Below are 20,292 nucleotides of genomic sequence, written 5' to 3' on the forward strand. Positions count from 1 at the left end.
GATGATCGAAGAAGAAGATGATGCCTCAGCACCACCATTGTTGTCGCCAGAAGGGCTGCCAGAAGGGCCTACAGAGGCTGGTGATGCGAGTGTGTTAGTGTTGTGTTTGTGTAGTGCTGTGTTATGGCGCCTCTTACATACGCGACATCCTCCCAGGCGGCAGCGCGCCGTGTCGTGATCCGGGCGCAAGCAGTTCAAGCAGAGCTTGAGCTTTGCAGCCTGGGCCCATTTCTCGTCGGTAGAAGCTGCTGAAGACCTTGCAATCAAAGATGCGATGCTGCCCCTGGCAAACGACGCACGGCCTCGTTTTCTTTTCGCTAGCTGAAATGGCAAAGGATTTCGTTTGAGGCATATCTGATTTAATTTGAGGCTTAATTTGTTTATCCCTTTTAGATCTATACAAAGATTCTAAAATGTCAGCTCTAGATTTCAAGAATTTTTTAAATTCGTCTAATGAGGGCAATTCGACTAAATTGTTACGATGTTCTTCCCATTTTGTACGTGTAGCTTGGTCCAATTTAGTTGTAACCATATGAATGATGATAGTATCCCACTGATCGGTAGGCTGGCCGAGCGTCTTCAACGCCCGCAAGTTTTTGGTCACGTGATCACCAAGATACCTAAGTGCCTTGTCTGATTCGCGTTGCAAAGGTTCAATGCTAAATAAAGAATTGAGATGATTCGTTATCAATTGACGATTATTATTATATCGATCGCACAGAAGGTGCCATGCTTCATTATAGTTGTCAGCTGACACTTCTAGATTGGAAATGACGCGTGCCGCTTCACCTTCAAGGTATGATGCTAAATAATGAAATTTATGTATCGGTTTGATTCGGTCATTTTTATGAATGAGTGACTCGTAGGTATCTCGGAATTCAAGCCATTTAAAGAAGGTTCCATCAAATTTATGAATTTGAATTAACGGTAATTTAAAACCTAAAGAGTCATGATCATGACACCTGTGTGAGTTGGAATTCGAATTTGAAGATGAATCTTGGTCGGCGTCATGAAAATTGTCCTTAGGTTTACTTACCTCAATAATAGATTGAGCTGTGGCGATGGCCAGATGAAGACTTTCCTCAATACTGTCCCTCTCGGCAAGCTCATCAGCGAGATTGCCCTCATTCAGGACCTCTATGCGAGTTTGCATGACCTCAAATCTGTTACTAAGTTCCAAGAATTTATTCAACTTTAAAGTCAATTCATTGATTTGAATAGAAGTTAATTCCGCATCCCTATCAAAATTATCCAAATACCTAGAGAATTTGGTTATCTGTCCCTTTACTGAACTCCTTTTGACCTTGAGAACATCGAGGGTCTCAGTGGCTAGTTGAGGTATCGTAAGGGACAGTGGCGAGGCCGGTACCGGTACGGTATCTTTAGTCATATTTAAATGCAATTATAAACAATAAACAACAACAAGTGTGTAATCAATGAATTAACTTGTAACTGCAATGAAATAAGTAAACAAGTTGAATAAATTATTGCCAGATGTTATGATTACTAAAATTGCAAAAAACGGCTTACGCTCCTTATCGTTATCTCGCTGTGGAATGCGGCCGGCCAGCTGGCGGCAGAGCGCTGCACCGGTTGCGCGCGCGGTGATGAGATACACTCGGTAGGTATCCTCGAAGTGGGTTCGTTCCCGGGGCAGTAATTTGCTGAAATGCGTATGAAGAAAATATTGGAATGCGAGCGTAAGCAAGTGGCGAAATGCGAAAGAGGGATTTGTGCAATTGAAATGAAGTAAATAGGTAAATGCAAGACTTTAGGTATTTTATGAATTTAAAATTAAAATAAGAGGAAAGTGTGCTAGAAAGACGGCGTAGAATTGGCAGGCAGAAAATAGGTATCTTAGATAAGAAGTATTAATAAGGAAAATATTTGCGCAAAAATAAATAGGTGGCCAAGCAGATGTTTACGTACGGTGCAATTAATTGCTATTTAAATTGAGGGATGCTGTAAGAAAGTGCAGATTAAACACGATGTAGCTACTTTTCAAAGAAGAGCTGCCATTAAGCACATGTGCGGTGCAAACAGCTTAAGAAGCAAAGTAGCGTTTAATGCATAAAAAAACAATTGGAAATGTACGTTTACAATGAAATAAGATGTAATAATCAATTAGGATGGTCACAAATGATGTAAGAAGGATATACCTATTAAGTTGTAGGTACTAGGTATATGCTAAGCGCACACACGTTATGATGAGATGCTATCGCCCTTAAATGCTCAAACTGAGGGGGAAAGAAGAAGAAGAAAGAGCGGCGTTTAATTGGTGAGGCCACTTACATTTGTCCAAGCTCACGGCACTCTCCTTGTAAGGAGGATCCAAGCGTGCTGCGCAGTGTCCACGGGCCGGTCGACCTTGAACCTTGAATTTCTTCTCGTGGTAGCTAACTCGCCCAGGTTCCCGTCGTATTCTTGATCGCTGTAGTCCTTGGCACGATAGACGAGCTTCTGGGTGTAGTTGGGAAGGCAGGTTCTTGGCTGGAAGTCTGTAGCCGGGTCGGCGACACGTGGCGTATCGTGGCGTTTCGCGGCGTATCACGGCGTTTTCGCGGCGCGGAGCCCACCCGGGCGCGCCAAATTATGTGCGAGCGCACATAAGGTTAATAAATGAAACGAAGATTTTTATATACAACTTAGCCTTTAATGGCTAGGTATTACAATAAGGAAAAGGAAATGTATGAAAAATAGATCGCGGCCGCGTGTGTTCGGTCCGGCGACCTGAGGCAAATAGGATGAGTGTCGGAAGCGCCGGCGCCTGCTGGTGGCGTTCCTCACCCCCGCGTTCGTCTGATGACGTTGTAGGCCGCGGCGCGGACAGTTACCAATGTTCCTTTTATTGTTACTGTCCCAAAAAATTTGAAGAGAACTTTCATAGTTTATGTATTTTTTTGATAAAGAAGGGTATGATTCCTAAATAGTAATAATTAAATATAGTTAGCCTTATAACATAATTTCGAAATACAATTGATATTACTTCAATAATACGTCTTACAAGCTAATTTTAAAACCAAGGTCCGATGAAATGGTTACGTCAAGGAGTATTAATCAATTTAATTTCTTCATTCTCTGATACAAGAGTTAAATATTTTTAAATCAATATACGCGTATTTGTTATTAGTACCTTATTTAATAAATAATCCCAACAAAAATCGTCTGCTGTTTATACAATTCCTATTTAAGTTATGGTAACAAAAAAGGAGATTTCATTTGCCCTGACTCAATTAAATACACTTTACAGATAAAATTACACTTAAAATGCAGGAATAATTTATATATCCGGAATTGTAAAGATCTTGTTAATAATACGCAATAAAAAAATCATTGAAATTTTACATCAAATATTTTGTTACCGCTATCTATAAAATGTACAAACTTTTCCGGAATTGCTCTAATAGTAAGAACGGTAATAGTCACATTTCGGCGCATTTAATTGCGTTATTTCAAATTAGTTCTAATCAAAAGGCACATCAAACGATGGTCTAATGCTAAAACTCGAATTATTTAAGAAACCCATTGTGCCCGTTATCGGTTATTGATAAGGCACTTTTCTAACTTAATAATACGATACTACTCTCCTGGCTGATTTCGACCACGGCGACTGTTTCAATCTCTATTTCGTTGGTGCGAACCCACAAATACCCGTGCACATGACGGGCAGCAAATAATATGTATTGTATAACTTAGTAAATTATCATTGTTTCCCACCGGCACAACGAACTTTGCTTGACCAGTTTTACCGCTGCAATTATCAATATTATCATGCATTTTTTACTAAAGGTTAGGTTAGGTAATTGTGAAGAATATTTTTATCAGTATGATATTTGTTTCGAGAATTTAGTGACGCCGATAATTGGTATAAATGGCTTGAGTCTCAATGAGTCAATGGCACTTAAGACTATTATAAGTGAGCAAGTGGTCACATACCCACTAAGTCATAAAAGTTGCTACGCTGGTTGATAAGTACTACGTAAGACCACAGATTATAACAGCTCTTGCTATAAGATATTACAGATGACTTCTAATGGTATATAACTATTATTATTTGGGTAAATAATATTACGTTATATGTACTCCATTTATATTATTATTCAGAAACGAAAATTTGATTTATAATTCGTTAAATAAGTCCGTTTGGCCAGCAACGCCATCTAGGTAAATATTTGAACACCTTATTCAATCCGACCGCAGGCACGTGCATGCGATAATCGACCTAGTGGTTTCCATGCTGCTATGGTCGCGAGTGTACGTAAGAGGTTCAGGCATTTAAGATCACTAGAAGCCCATGTATTACTGAAATTACTACAATAATCAAAGGGACACAAAAGTAACGCAGTAGTAAGCTTAGTAACACAGTAGTATTTTCTTACATACTATACTTTGTACTTTCTATAGAGATCTGTTATAATGATAAAACGAAACAAAATTTTACTTCTTATGACGTGATATAGTATCAAGTAACTCAAATAACTTCAAAAACAACAAACTTAGCAAATTAAATACAAATAATTCAGTCTTACTTTTCATATACGTCAATTGCTTCATCGTAATGAAAATATACCCTTTTACCTTTTACGATAACTTTAAGGTTAGGAACAATTTCCAAGATGTTATCGTAAGGCTCGTAAGAAATATCAGTCTCCACTGCTTTGAATCTTTTGCCAGTTTTATCTACCATCTTGTAAAACATAATTTTTACGTCTCCTTCTTCATCGACTTCACTTTTAGCAACGCCGAGGTAAGTGTAGTGTTTGTCTTTGACAGAAGACACTTTTATTAAAACATGGACACCGTCAGATATTTTTGAAGGATGAACATTTTCCTTTTCAATTAGCTGCATTTCGTTTATATTAGAAACCGATGGTTGGCTAAAGCTTGCTAAAGGTTCGTCGTCAGAGTTGGAAGATGAGGAATAAACCGTATTATAATATGATCTTCTAGGTACGGCAACGACATTAGAAATGTCATCTAGGACTGATTCCTCATCCAATTCAAACGAAAAAATATCTTCTCTAAGTGTATTAATGACAGGAACAGGAACAGGCTGATATGTTTTTGGATTCATGCAACGGCAAAAACCCCTTTCGCAAAAACAACTGAGGTCTCTGTATTGAAGTTCACCGGGAGTGTCAGTAAAAACTTGATGTACTTTCATAGTACCCTGGAGTGGCACTAGGTTTTTAGGTAGTGCTTTTTCAACGATTTGAATGTCGCTTTTAGTCAGTAAGTACATTTGAACCTTGCTCAAATCCTTCAAAGTGTAATAAAGAGCTTCTGCATCAGAAATATCGGAACCAGCAGCTACTTTTTCATCTGCGGTGCGTTTGAGGTAGCCACCAACGCCATCAGCAGCCCCTTTTCCATGACCAGCTTCAAAGAAATTCCATGTAACGCGGATGAAATTGTATTCGCTGAATAGTCTGTGACTTATGAAATAAAAATTTTGCTTCTGCCGGTATTGAGTAGCTGGTCCATCGGAGAAAAAGTCAACTGTAGTTATATGACGGTTGTTGTGTTGTATTTCGCGAATAATTGGATGTAGGTGTGCCCAAATGGAGGCAGGGTTATGGGAATTATTCGCAGAAATGGTACAAAATGAATTTACAGTTGGCTTGTTATGTCCTTCAGGTTTTATGTACATAACTCCTGTATGTAAAGTTACTTGCTTTCTTGATCCGCCAAAATGGTGGGACTGCACCTCTTCAAAATGCTTACAGTTATAGTTTTCGCTAAAGTCGACATGCAGAACGACTTCGTTATTATTCAAATTATCTATAGCATTCCGATAACTCTTGTACTGTACTTTAATGTTGTAAACATGTTTCTTTAATTGTATCAAAGTTTGTTTTAAGTTTCCTATCAATTCTTCAACTCTTCCTTCAGCTATTTCCTTTACGTTTTTAGTAACTTTTACTTTTTTGCCTGATTTTTCAATCATTTCCGATTTCCTTATCCAGTGAGCCCATTTCACTAATCCGAGATTACCTGTTGTTTCCCTAAAAAGTATTTCTTTTGTCTTACAATCTTTACAATTGCCAGTCATACAAGCTTTGTTATATGTCGAGCATACTGTGCTAGCGATAAGTTCGTTCATGTTTGAGGTGGCAAGGACTCTTGTTTTGTGAAGAGCATCTATAATATACTGCGCATTTGTATGTGTCTTGCATAGGCAAGTCTCTCTTCCAGCAACTGAAGGCGGTTTTACGTAAAAAAGCCTATTTTTTATGAAATATGAATAAGAACATCTCAGTTCTGGGTTTTCTTTTTTGAATGAACGAAATAGGCCTTTCATCGTGTCCAGTAAATAGCGCTTCTGCATTTTTATTTTTTTAAAGGTGACAGTTTCCCGTTTTTACGGTCAAAAAAGCTTTTAATATTATCAACCAGAAGCTTTTTCCCTGAAGGGTTATTCTGTCGTTTCATCGCTTTCATCTGATCAATGCCCAAAGTCTCGCGTATAATACTAATCTTCATTTTAGACTTGGCTATGCCTTCTCCTTGGAAAATTCGTTTTAAGGCTTTCTTATCTCTCACTGACTTCAAACTTTTGTAATGGTCTTTGATTGCATTAGATAACGTTGAATACTTGTTTTGGTTAAGCTTATTTACTTTTTTCGTGTCTTTGATTGTGGTTTTAGCTCGTTGGTATCTCTTTTTGTATTTATCGCACAGCCGTTTCATCTTTTCGAGTTCTTCCTGAATTTTCAGATTTTTTCTGTAAACTGCAGAGCGATCTCTTCGTATTTGTCTTCGGCCTCTAGATCTCGGTGAAACTGGAGTTCCTGACCGTGGGCTGGACGCCGGTGTAATGTTCATAATTTGTTGAGCACACTTTTGACGTTCTCGTCGTTTCTTGTTCGCAGTCTTCCATTTACGCTTGATATTTCTGTGTTCACGCTCTGTCATATCTTTTACAAGTTTTTTATTTGCGTGGTACCTTTCAAGATGTTTTTTTTTTGGCTTCAGCATTTTTTATAGGGTCCAACTTCAATTTAAGCCTATAACGACGTTGCTTTTCTGCGTTCGTTAACGCCATTTAGTGCAGAAGCTTCTTTCTGTGAAGAAAGAAAGAGTATTTTTGCATTTCGGTCTTAATAACATATTTCTAACATCAAAAATAATAAAAAACGCAACTGCGTTACCTTTACAACAACTGCGTTACTTTTTTCTAGTAACGCAGTGTAGCAGTTACGCAGTTGTAAATATTTGACTTCGTTGTAAATATTCACTAAAAAGAATAACAAAATGCAAATATTCTAACACTGATAGAAACAAAACATGACTAGCTGCGTATTAAAATAACAATAATGTAAATATCGTCAGTACGTACCTTTCGACAGCGGTAACTCAGCGGCCACGCAATAAACACACGCACCTCTCTCAACGACTGTGACGCGACTGATCCGGCTAGCGGTCTCCCCCCCGCGCAGTTGCTATCATTCGTTCTAGTAGTAGTAGTAGTAGTAGTAGTAGTAGTAGTAGTAGTAAACACTTTATTGTACAGAACAAATTAAGTTACAATAAGTCGAACCAAATGAAGTGAAATAAAATGTAACACACTCACTTTAAGGTTTATTTTCATATAGCAACGCAAGGTAGTTACGATTTTGTTCTTTGTTGGGGACACAGACAAAATATTTTTTTATTCCATGAAATATTTAATGTAAAAAATATCTATTGGCGTTGTAATAAGGTTCAAATGTTACATTTTCATAGGGACATTTAAGATTCAACGCCACCTAGGAAATATTGGGAGAAATAGCTAAGTACATCTTGGCACAGTGCTCAAGGACAGCAATATTTTGTACTAAGAACGACTGCGTTACCAAAAATTACAACGTTGTTACTGCAATTTTAGGATAAATAACATATTTTCCCGGTCAAATCTTGTTTTCTGCGTTAGAAAATAATGTTATATTTCGATATAAGTATACTTTTTGCGCAATTTTGTACTGATATCCCATAAAATTAATTATTCTTTCGGAGGGACCAGTTTTTAGGCATCAAAAAGTATTTTGGCCCTTACAATTGTTTTAGAACTTTTACTAAATGATCAGCATATATTTTTAACCGCCTTCCAAATCTCAAAGGAAGGGGTTTTCAATTCGTCTGTATTTTTTTTTTAATGTTTGTTCCTCGATATCTCCGTCGTTACTGGACCGATTTTGAAAATTTTTTTTGATTGAATGTATATGCATACAGATTGGTCCCATTTTTCTCAGAACCCAGTTCTGATGCTGGGATCCTGGAGAAATCGAGGGAACTCCTCAAATCTGAAAGGCATACATATGGTGATTTTTATGTTTTTAAAGGAACAGCATGCATTTACAACACAAGATTGGCCTTATCAGAACGGAACTCTAACCAGGGGCGGCTCACTCTTCATCAGCAGTTCCACTGCACCAAATGTCACTGTTCTGGACGTAAGTGCATGCTGTTCTTATAAATTTACCAAAGTCACTATAAGTGTGCCGTTCAGATTTAAGGAGTTCCGTTCTAACTATCATCAGCAGTTCCACTGCACCAAATGTCACTGTTCTGGACGTAAGTGCATGCTGTTCTTATAAAAATACCAAAGTCACTATAAGTGTGCCGTTCAGACTTGAGGAGTTCCATTCTGACCATCATCAGGAGTTCCACTGCACCAAATGTCACTGTTCCGTACGTAAATGCATGCTGTTCCTTTAAAAACACAAAAATCACCATATGTATGCCTTTCAGATTTGAGGAGTTCCCTCGATTTCTCCAGGATCCCACCACCAGAACTGGGTTCTGAGAAAAATGGGACCAATCTATATGCATATACATACAATCAAAAAAAAAATTTCAAAATCTGTCCAGTAACGACGGAGATATCGAGGAACAAACATTGTGAAATCGGTAATAAAATCGATACATTATACAAAGGACCGTACAAAGTGATTAGAGTAGAAAATCCTTAAGTTGTAATTTCTATTAACGGAAAAGAAGATACTATTCATATTAATAGAACTAAATTGTTCATTTCAGAATAATGCTACACAGATAGAAAAGATATTTTAATTTAAGACGGAAAACTCTCTCAAACACTGTTTTTTAACCCCCGACGCAAAAACGACGGGGTGTTATAAGTTTGACGTGTCTGTCTGTCTGTCTGTCTGTCTGTCTGTCTGTCTGTCTGTCTGTTTGTCTGTGTGTGTGTCTGTCTGTGGCATCGTAGCTCTCGAACGGATGAACCGATTTTGATTTAGTTTTTTTTGTTTGAAAGCTGAATTAGTCGGGAGTGTTCTTAGCCATGTTTGATGGTAATCGGTCCACTATGTAATTACAATGGTATGTGGCTGATTCTTAGCGGCCCGAAATGTATTACAAAAACACCTAAATACTATTTTTTTCAGCCTTCTAGCTCAAAAAATAAAGATTTTACACCGGGTTAGATTTTTTTGAAAAAAAAAATTATCCAAACGGCTCGCGTGCGGGGCAGTGCAGACGTGTTACAGTTTTGTGCAAATATTAAATAAAATAAAAAATACACCGTTGTTACATTGTGGACTCTATCACGATTACTTAAAACTCAGATCACTGTTATATACTAGCAGCGCATTCCTTATCGCGCCCAAACCGTAGTTTGCACTTTGAACGCCCAAGCGCCAAGGAGTTACAATGGGCTCACCGACTAGAGGTGGTATTAGTGGCCGCCGGGAATTAAGCGGATCACAAACAAACCTTGTAAAGAATACCGAACCAGATGTACAAAGACTAAGTTTTCGTAACAAGCGTAAACTGTCTGAGTGTTCTAGTGACATCTTATCGGAAATGGCAGATTTAAAAAAACAAATAGCTGAAATGACGTCGCTACTGAAATCAGCTAGCAAAACACAGACAGAAAACATAGTAAAGCTTTGCCAGGATGTGAAAGCTATCAAAAATGAAATTGGTAACTTGTCGAGCAGTATTGAAACTATGAGAATTGAACAGAACCGGCTGAAAACTGACGTAAAAAACTTGGCCACATCCCTAACAGCCACCGAAGATAAAGTGATAATAATTGAAACGGATCTACAGACTCTGAAATCAAATGTTGCACAAGCACCCATAGCCTTGACACCCGATAGTTATAACCAGCTCATTGATGAATGCCAACAGCGATCCATTCGAGATAAGAACATTATCATCGTGGGTATACAAGAAGAAGGCCTTGAGTCTGAAGATGGAGAGGCCTTGGACAAATGTGCAGTGGAAAAAATTACCAAAACAATATGGAAGGACTGCCCTAAGCCTGTCCAGGTGACCCGCCTAGGTAAATACATTAAAGACAAAGTTCGGCCAATAAAGGCGACTTTCGCAACAAAGACTGTGGTGAAAAATATACTCAGAAATAAAAATAAAACGCAAGATGTCAAAATATACTCGGACCAAACGCCTTACCAGAGAAACTATTTGAAAAGTGTTCAAGAGGAACTCCAAGCTCGTACATCCCGTGGTGAACCAAACTTATACATCAAATATATCAAGGGCATACCGAAAATTTTATCTTCCCAGTCAAATAACCAATCATAACGAAGATGGAAACTCCAGATGTGACATCAAATATACTTGGATACATAAAGAAAAGTTTTCTTATAAACATCGGCGTTAAATATTAAATAATGTAATTAATAAATGAGCATGTGCTGCATATATATTTGTTAGGCAAATACTATGCACTTATTATAAAATACTAATGATATTATTATCCTATCGTGTAAAATTGTACGCATGTAAATGAATACTAATAGGTCTTTAATATTATCACTTAAAAAATTAGTATGGTTAATACAAAATACAAAAATAAATATACATTAAAATTGATAAACATAAAAACTAAACCACTAACTTTATTATTGTAAAAAATATAATTACATACATATGTGTAGGTACATTAAAGTAAACCATACATACATAAATACATTAATAAAAATATTTAGAAAAAAAAAGAATAGAAATAACATTAATAAATGTGTAAAATTAAAGTCATTATACCTACTTAATAACCAATTGACTTCTCCATGCCAACCGCTTCGTGGCTCGCCGACACTTGCACGGCAACAGGTACTCACAGACCCGCTGACGGACGCATGTCACCAGTATAAAGCGACTTCTCATTCTTAACGACCGCGCTTAACCAAAAGACATATTTATAATTGGTAGCGTAAGTTAGTATGCGTTTAGTAAGCGTTGGGAATGCACCATAGCTACTTGCATGAGTTTAGTTACTCAAGCCGGTTAGTAACATATTTCTACCCACTTTGTAAACAAACGAATGTTTTGTTATAATCATTTATTTATACATAATATATAACACTGTCTGCATGTTAGTCGTAAGATAGATATACAGAAACATAATTGTATTTCTCAAGTAAGCGAATTTATGTAAATTCTTATTGAGAATAAAGTTCTTAAACCTTAAACCTTAAAATATAAAATTCGTGTGGCACTATTGTGCCACCGAAAGCCCAAATCTGAAGTCCATTTTGGTCTATCTCTTATCGTTTCCGAGATATAACGTCTTGAAAGTACGAAATGTACTAAACTTCTACTATTTGTTTGTGAAATCGTTGCTATCACATTCCATCAGGCGCTCATGACTAAATTGTATGGAAGAGTCGAAATCCGACTCGCACTTGACCAATTATCGTAGAAAGTTGTGTTTCGACGTAAAACGATGAGGTGTTATAAGTTTGACGTGTCTATCTGTCTCTCTGTGTGTGTGTGTGTGTGTGTGTGTGTGTGTGTATGTGTGTATGTGTGTGTCTGTCTGTGGCATCGCATCGTGTCGTAGCTCCTGAACGGATCTACCGATTTTGATTTATTTTTTTGTTTATAAAAGGTGAATTAGTCGAGTGTTTTTATTTATATTAGCTGTAGGTGAGGGCCTTTCTTCCCGTGGGAGAAGGCGACTGTGGGATGTGGGTTAAATTGTGGCGTAGGCGAGAGGCTGGCAACCTGTCACTGCAATGTCACAGTTTCGTTTTCTTTCAACCCCTTATTTGCCAACAGTGGCACTGAAACCTGAGTAGTTTCATGTGCTCTGCCTACCCCTTCATGGGACACAGGCGTGATTGTATGTATATGTAGCTGTAGGTGATGGCCGCTGGTCCAAGATGGTCGCCGCCACAAAAAAAAATATTTATTTATTATGGATTACAGAGGCAAGCATGATCGCGCGATAAATGATAAAACCAGCAGGGTTAGCACATGATTGCCGCGAGAGTATGTCACCGCGAGATAGACTACCGGTTCTTATGTCATTAATACAATTACGACAAAGACGTGTCATCTCATCTATCTCGCGGCGACATACTCTCGCGGCAATCATGTGCTAGGCCTAAAGGGGCGGCTCATTCTGCGATTCTATCGCCGCGCTACATGTATATGGCGGCGGCCGCGAGTTTCGCGGCCCGTTCACTGGTGACGACCTTCACGCGGCGCAATAGAATTCTATGTCGGCTGCTCGCGTGCGGTCTGTTTGTTAATGTAGGTAAGAATTTAGAATGGCGGCATTTTATGAACATCAAAGGAGTGAGCCTTCAGTATTTGTACTATTATATTCTGTGATATTCGTACTATTAGTAAGTGCGAAAAGGACGGCCTGGCGCGACCATGCTATCGGTGCTGATTTTTAACCGCCGTCTCAAATCTCAAAGGAAGGGGTTCTCAATTCGTCTGTATTTTATTTTTTATGTTTGTTCCTCCGTCGCTACTGGACCGATTTCGATTTTTTTTTTGATAGTATACGAATACAGATTGGTCCCATTTTTCTCAGAACCCAGTTCTGATGATGGGATGGATGGGAACTCCTCAAATCTGAAAGGCATACATATGGTGATTTTTGTGTTTTTAAAGGAATGGCATGCATTTGAACAGTGACATTTGGTGCAGTGGAACTGCTGATGATGGTCAGAACGGAACTCCTCAAATTTGAACGGCACGCTTATAGTGACTTTGGTATTTTTATAAGAACAGCATGCACTTACGTCCAGAACAGTGACATTTGGTGCAGTGGAACTCCTGATGTTGGTCAGAACGGAACTCCTCAGATCTGAACGGCACGCTTATAGTGACTTTAGTATTTTTATAAGATCAGCATGCCCTTACGTCCAGAACAGTGACATTTGGTGCACTGGAACTTCTGATGATGGTCAGAACGGAACTCCTCAAATTTGAACGGCACGCTTATAGTGACTTTGGTATTTTTATAAGAACAGCATGCACTTACGTCCAGAACAGTGACATTTGGTGCAGTGGAACTCCTGATGTTGGTCAGAACGGAACTCCTCAGATCTGAACGGCACGCTTATAATGACTTTAGTATTTTTATAAAAACAGCATGCACTTACCTCTAGAACATCTTGAACGTAAAAAATGTAGGTAAGTACTTAACATACAATTCGGTACTTGAATTCCAAAACACAAGAAATATGACAAAAGAAAGAGCCCCCTACAAAAAGAAAGAAATAAAAACCTTAAATTATAAATTTAAAAAACCCCCGACACAAAGAAAACGTGAATTAAATTAAAAATTAAATAAAAAAGGGTGAAAAAAACTAAAAGTGCGAGCTTTCAAAAAGTAATACAATAACTAAATAAGTAGCTCTAGGAATACCTACCTTCCTTCTTACGAAATACCTACCTTCTTCTTAGGAATATCTATCTACCTTCTACCTTCTTACGAAATACGTAAGATGAAAACCTAACTACGAAATTCTTGAACGTAAAAATTTTGGTACTTAAACATAAAATTACTTGAATTCTTAAACACAAGAAATATGACAAAATAAATTATTAATTATTATTCTCTTTATTGATTTCCATTATTAATTAATGGTAAAGTGTTGTCGCGTCGGGGGACCGCTCTTTGCCTGTCTAACTTGATACTTAAAAACTAAATATTTACACAGCTAAACTAACTTAATAAATGTTTAACAAAAAATTCACCATACATTAAACTAACTACCTGAACATGAACAATGTAACTATACAACCAAAATGTCAAAGTATTAGAATTACAAGTAACGTATATGTTTAAAACCAAACAAACTAGATAAGTGCTGAGCAAAAATTTCAACACCCAATCTTAAAATAAGACTCTAAAGACTGCATCGGAAACACAACCGTCAACGACGTCTGCCCTCGCGCTAATATTGAGAGCGGTCCCCCGACGCGACAACACTTTACCATTAATTAATAATGGAAATCAATAAAGAGAATAATAATTAATAATTTATTTTGTCATATTTCTTGTGTTTAAGAATTCAAGTAATTTTATGTTTAAGTACCAAAATTTTTACGTTCAAGAATTTCGTAGTTAGGTTTTCATCTTACGTATTTCGTAAGAAGGTAGAAGGTAGATAGATATTCCTAAGAAGAAGGTAGGTATTTCGTAAGAAGGAAGGTAGGTATTCCTAGAGCTACTTATTTAGTTATTGTATTACTTTTTGAAAGCTCGCACTTTTAGTTTTTTTCACCCTTTTTTATTTAATTTTTAATTTAATTCACGTTTTTAAATGGAATAATATAATTCTTCATCTAATAACATGGTCTTAACCTAAAGGGATATTCCTTTTTCAAAGAAGAATCAAAATTGTTCAGTCGTAACTTTATATACATTTGGTACAAATAGGACAGATTTGAATCAAAGAAGTATTTATTTGCAACAAAATATTACACCGTTTTAGTATGAATATGCTAGTTCTTAAAAAACGTCTTTGGTTCAAGTAACCTTTATCAAAGCAAAAATAAAAACCTGTTAAAAGAAGATTCACCACTATTTAACTACAAGAATTCTGCGTTTTTAATAGGAAATCATAATTTCTTAATTTAACTTTTACGTTCTACAGTCGAGACATAAAAGTTTAAATAAAAAAAATACACGGTTTCGCGTCAAGATTTAGTTCAATCTTGGCTTGATTTTAATAGTTCTTGATTTGATGTTTTGAAACTCCATTCAAAGTTCCAGAATAACTTAAAACAAAAATAATCACAGATTTATGTCAAGATTTATTAAGTTCTTGGCTTTATGTCACAAATTCTTGATTTAATGTCTACAAGCTCCATTTGAGAATCAACAAGTTCAAATCAAAAAATATCAAGGTTTTACTTCAAGATTTAGAACAATCTTGGCTTGATTATTGTTAGGTTTAAGATATCGGGTAGATGAGATCTCCCCGCCAGCCGGCTGTGCCCGGCAACTGTCATCGTCAGTCGAAATATACCGATACGTGAACTGGCCGTGTCTCATTTCTCGGCAACCCTTTTCCCTCCAAAATAACAGTTATAATAATTCTTGGTTTGATGCTTATAGACTTCATTCATAATTCGAGCAGGTCTTAAATAAAAAATCAACACGGACTTAGGTCAAGATTTATTACATTCTTGGCTTCATATCACAAATTCTTGATTTAATGCCTACAAGTTCCATTTGAGAATCAACACGTTTAGATCGAAAAATAATAAAGTTTTGCTTCAAGATTTAGTTCAATCTTGGATTTGTTTTAATAATTCTTGGCTAATATTAAATCATTTTAATAAGATGCACCGATAATTTTCGTTCAAATTGCAATTAAGCTCACAAATAAAAAAATATACGGGCTTACTAGACGATCAAGCATACCTTGTCACTAAAAAAATGTTGCGCGAAAGTTTATCCTCCCATAGAAAACTTTAATTTCGCGCTTTTTCCTAATATCGTGAATCATGAATAACTTGACCGCCTTATATTACATTATAGAATTTTTTTCACACATTCTTGATTTAATGTTTACATTATTCGAGAATTTGCATTAAAGAATAAAGAAGCTTGAACTAAACAATCGCACGGTTTTACGCCAAGAGTTAAAAAAATCTTGGCTTAATTTTACAAATTTTTGGTTTGATATTCTGTGAACTACATTGAAGATTCAAGATATTTGAACTAAAAAATATATACTTTATTTAAGAAAGTTAGATCTTAAACGTGACATGAAATAAAAACGTGTTGCCATGGCAAAAAAAGTCTTGAAATGGGTAATTGTGATTGCCCCGTTAAGTTCAGATAAAAACCAAACGGGTAATCAATCCTACAATTTTTAGGACGTAAAATACCATAATGTAATAATTTCACAAAACAATGCAAAAACCTATAATATAAACACATTATACCCGTGTGGTGACGAGGTTAGAATTTCACCTCCCCCTTTCCTCCCGTGGATGTCTAGAAGTCGATTGTGGTAAGGGCAATGGGCTGGCAACCTATCACTGCATTACAATTTCGTTTTCTTTCAACCCCTTAATTGCCAAGAGTGGCACTAAAACTTACAGTTTAACGTGCTCTGCCTACTCCGTTTGGAAATAATGAAAAAATGTTATATGAATTTGATTTGTTTTTACTTTTTTTGAATGTATTTTCACTTAAAAATTCAATGCTAGTCATAAAGTTGGCACTTAAAATGAGTTTTTTCATTTTTTTTAAACCTATTTATTTTTTTCTTGTCACTTTTTGACATCTATCATGTATGTGTATATAAAGTAAAGTACTATCTCAAATAAATACAAAATTAAATTCTAGTAGTAAATAAACAAAAGTAAATTCTGTACTTCGCTGATGGTCCGAATTGTCTGAAACGTCCAGTGGATATTAAGTGAATAATCATATCAATAAGTTAATTTAGTAGGTACAGTATTTTTTTTTATACGAAATAGAGAATATATATGGAGAATAGCCACAAATTAATAAATAGTAACTAGTTAAATAGTATCCGGTACCTTCGTGTCAGATTGTACTGTACTTTCAAGCAAAAAAGAAACCTAAATCGGTCCAGATGGATGGATGACGCCGATGACGGAGTTAAAGACGGTCAAGCAAAACTTGTCTCTAAAAAAATGCGGCAAATTTAAAAATGTAGTCACGAATGTTTATCCTCCCCGCGAGTATCCCCTTCACGAGTGAGAAACTTGTTTGACCGTTTATAATTAAATACGGAGTAGGAAACATAAGTATGTACAACCGAATTGATAATCTTCTCCTTTTGACAAATATCTTAACGTCGGTTAAAAAAAAACATAAAACCGTATTAATAACCTCCTTTTCAAATCTTGAACTCTATTAAAATTAGATATAAGATACTTTAGCTAGACAAAGATAAGCATACGGTTTTTGTGTTACGCTGGTACTAACATCCTAAAGAAAGGGATTAGTTTAGTTTTCATTATTCATACTTACTGTACATAAGTCACACAACAAACTAAAAGGGCAAAAATAAAATATTGGGAATTTATTTTTAAAAATTGGCAACACGCAACTGACGCTTAGCCTTACTCGAGGGTAATGCCTCGCGAAGCAGACTTAGTTGTTTATCCTCGTAACGCCCACCATACTACATTTTTGCTATTAGGGAATTTTGATTCTACTTGTATCTTAAATTGAGTTGATTTTTATTTGTTCGAAAAAATTTAGAAACAAAAGATCTGTCTCCGATGGACACAAATGGGAAGATGCATTCTAATCTGTGGCCAGCGGGGATACATAAAAGTCAATCCTTCCCATCTGTGACCACCTCGGTTTCTTCCTAGCTCTTTTATTATAGTATGTAAATATATGTATAATTAGGTATGTCTTTAATTTCTTGTCTAAAATAGATAATAATTTAGACAAGAAATTAAAGACATAATTATGACAAAGAAGCCTGTCGTAATATTGATTTTCTACATCTATTTGTTTTATTTTAGGTTTGCCGTTAGAAGATGATGTCCTCTGGTTAAGTACGTGTACAGTGATCCATGGGATAAAGTTGTGGAAAATGGACAAAAACTTTACACTACAGATTTATTGTGATAGCAACTGTTGATGAAGTGTATTGTATTGGTAAATAAATAATTTAACTATAGGTATTAGACGGTCAAACATGTTTGTCCCTAAAAAAAAGCGCAAAATTCAAATTTAGGATGAGGTGAAAAACATTCGTGCCAAAAAAAAATAATTTGCCACTTTTTCTAAGGACGGAAGTTGCTTGACAGGCTTTATTAAATAATTATTTTTAGTTCTATAATACTTGGTAATACTTTTCTTAATTGTTCTCGTGACCCAAATGTTTATAAATAATTATTTGTGTGTCCAAAGATATTAATAATTCATTTATGGCAAAATATAATTATTTCTCAATTATATTGTATTATTCCTTCCCTCTACATTTTTTCTGTTATTCAGGAATAGGTAATAGTAGATGATGCTTTTGTTGTATTGTGATAACATTGTTAGTCTAACACGTTGATTATTATTTCATTGGTACTTTCTATGTCTTGAAGTATGATACTTCATTCTTTATTCTAATGTCATTAGTTACTTGATGCAAAAAGTAATATATATTTCTGCTATTCCGGATTTTTTTTAATTCTAGACACTTTAAGTTTGCCACTATCTCAACAATATACCAGTAATCTCACTTGAAGTTAGCTCCATCTGGTGAACCTGAAAACAATAGGTTGTGTCATATAAATCCCGACTAAGAAGTTTGTTGAATATGTAATTCTTTAGCGGTACCCACTATATAAACGAATTCATAAAATATTACATACGACACAATCTACTATTTTAAAGTTCAGGCCCCGTAGCCGAATGGCATTTCTCCGACGCCAAACGAAAGCGATACGCCGCTGGCTCTGTCGCGCCAATACGCAAGCGCGATAGAGATAGATATCTACTAGCGCTTCGTTTCGTGAGCGTTTCGTGAGCGATTGTGCCATTCGGCTAGCCACCCAGATGTAGCTAACCGCAAGTGGGATTACTGGTATCGTTGAAATAGAGGCGAACTTAGTGTCTTGAATTAAAAACAAATCCGGAATTACAGAAATATATACCTTTTGCATCAAGTAACTAATGACATTAGAATAAAGAATGAAGTATCTTACTTCAAGACATAGAAAGTACCAATGAAATAATATTAAATCTTTATACAAGAAGCATCAGTATAGAATGAAAAGAGAAAACGCTTGACTTAAAACTTGAAGAAAATAGAAGCAAGATATTTAATAATTCCATTGGAGACACATTGGTGTGTTATTCCAAGATACATCCAATTTAAAATAAGATTGTGTAAAAATACAATCAAGAGTTTTAGCAAAATAATTTAAAACATTATTTACTCAATCTAAGAAATATAAAATTTCATTTCAAGAAATTATATATTTTAAATGAAATAAGATAAATTACATCCAAGAAGTAAGTATATTTGGTTTAAGATACTTACTGTTTCATCCCAAGAAACATTAAATCTAACTTCAAACATGTAAATCTTCATCTAATACCGTCAGAACTTTTAAAATGAAAAATGTATATATTTGGTGTAAGTAACTAATTGTTTTACCCCAAGAGACATTAACTTTTACTTTAATTATGCATAACTCTTAACTGAAAACCGCCATAACTCTTAATGCAACAATTTTATTACTTAGAACCAAGAAATATTATACTTGTTTTTAAGAACTTGCTGATTTGCTTCTGAGTAATAATTATCACTGAACAAAACGTTTACGCTCTTGGAATAAATGATTGAGTTTTAAAAAAAAGATTGTTTTGCTAATCATGTTAAGATATAAAATGGTTAGTGCAAGTAATAAACATCGAGACATTTTATGTTTTATATCAAGTAATTAAAATCTTCCTGATATGGGAAACTGGATATCTCTTGGTTCAAATAGGTTTCTTTGGTTGAAGAGATATTTTCTATCTGTGTACTAATGTGACAATATGTATATTGTATTATGTAAGTATAGGTTAGAACTAGACATGTAAAAATAAAACAAACATATGTTTGATAGTAAAATATCTTTATTACATCATTGTAAAAAAGTCCAGTAAGTTGAAGTTTAACAAGTTTAAGAACAATAGGAAGGAACGCAACCACAAGAGCGAAAGCAGTAAGAGACGAATTTCTGCATTATTTTATGACAGAGCAGGAACGAGTAGCATGGCAAGATAAATACTTATAAAGAAGTTCGAGTTATAAATTGATATGATAAAATTGATAATACATCTAATAATAGTATGTATTTTATAAAATGTTTATGTACATTTTCAATGTCTCAATAAAGATACTTACGTTAGCTGGTGCATTTTCACTGCCTATTGCCTAATCCTTTATTCGGCGTATTCTGAGTCAAAACAAATGAAATCGCATCATAAGCAAACCACTTCACTGTTTTACCGCCAGCACTACCACTTTTCTTCTTTTTCTCCTCATTATTGCTTCGAAATTTCTTGTAAGCTTCGTCACTTGTTGTACCAAACAT

This window comes from Leguminivora glycinivorella, chromosome 18 (genome assembly GCF_023078275.1).
Source record: "Leguminivora glycinivorella isolate SPB_JAAS2020 chromosome 18, LegGlyc_1.1, whole genome shotgun sequence".
In the NCBI taxonomy this organism is placed as follows: Eukaryota; Metazoa; Arthropoda; class Insecta; order Lepidoptera; family Tortricidae; genus Leguminivora; species Leguminivora glycinivorella.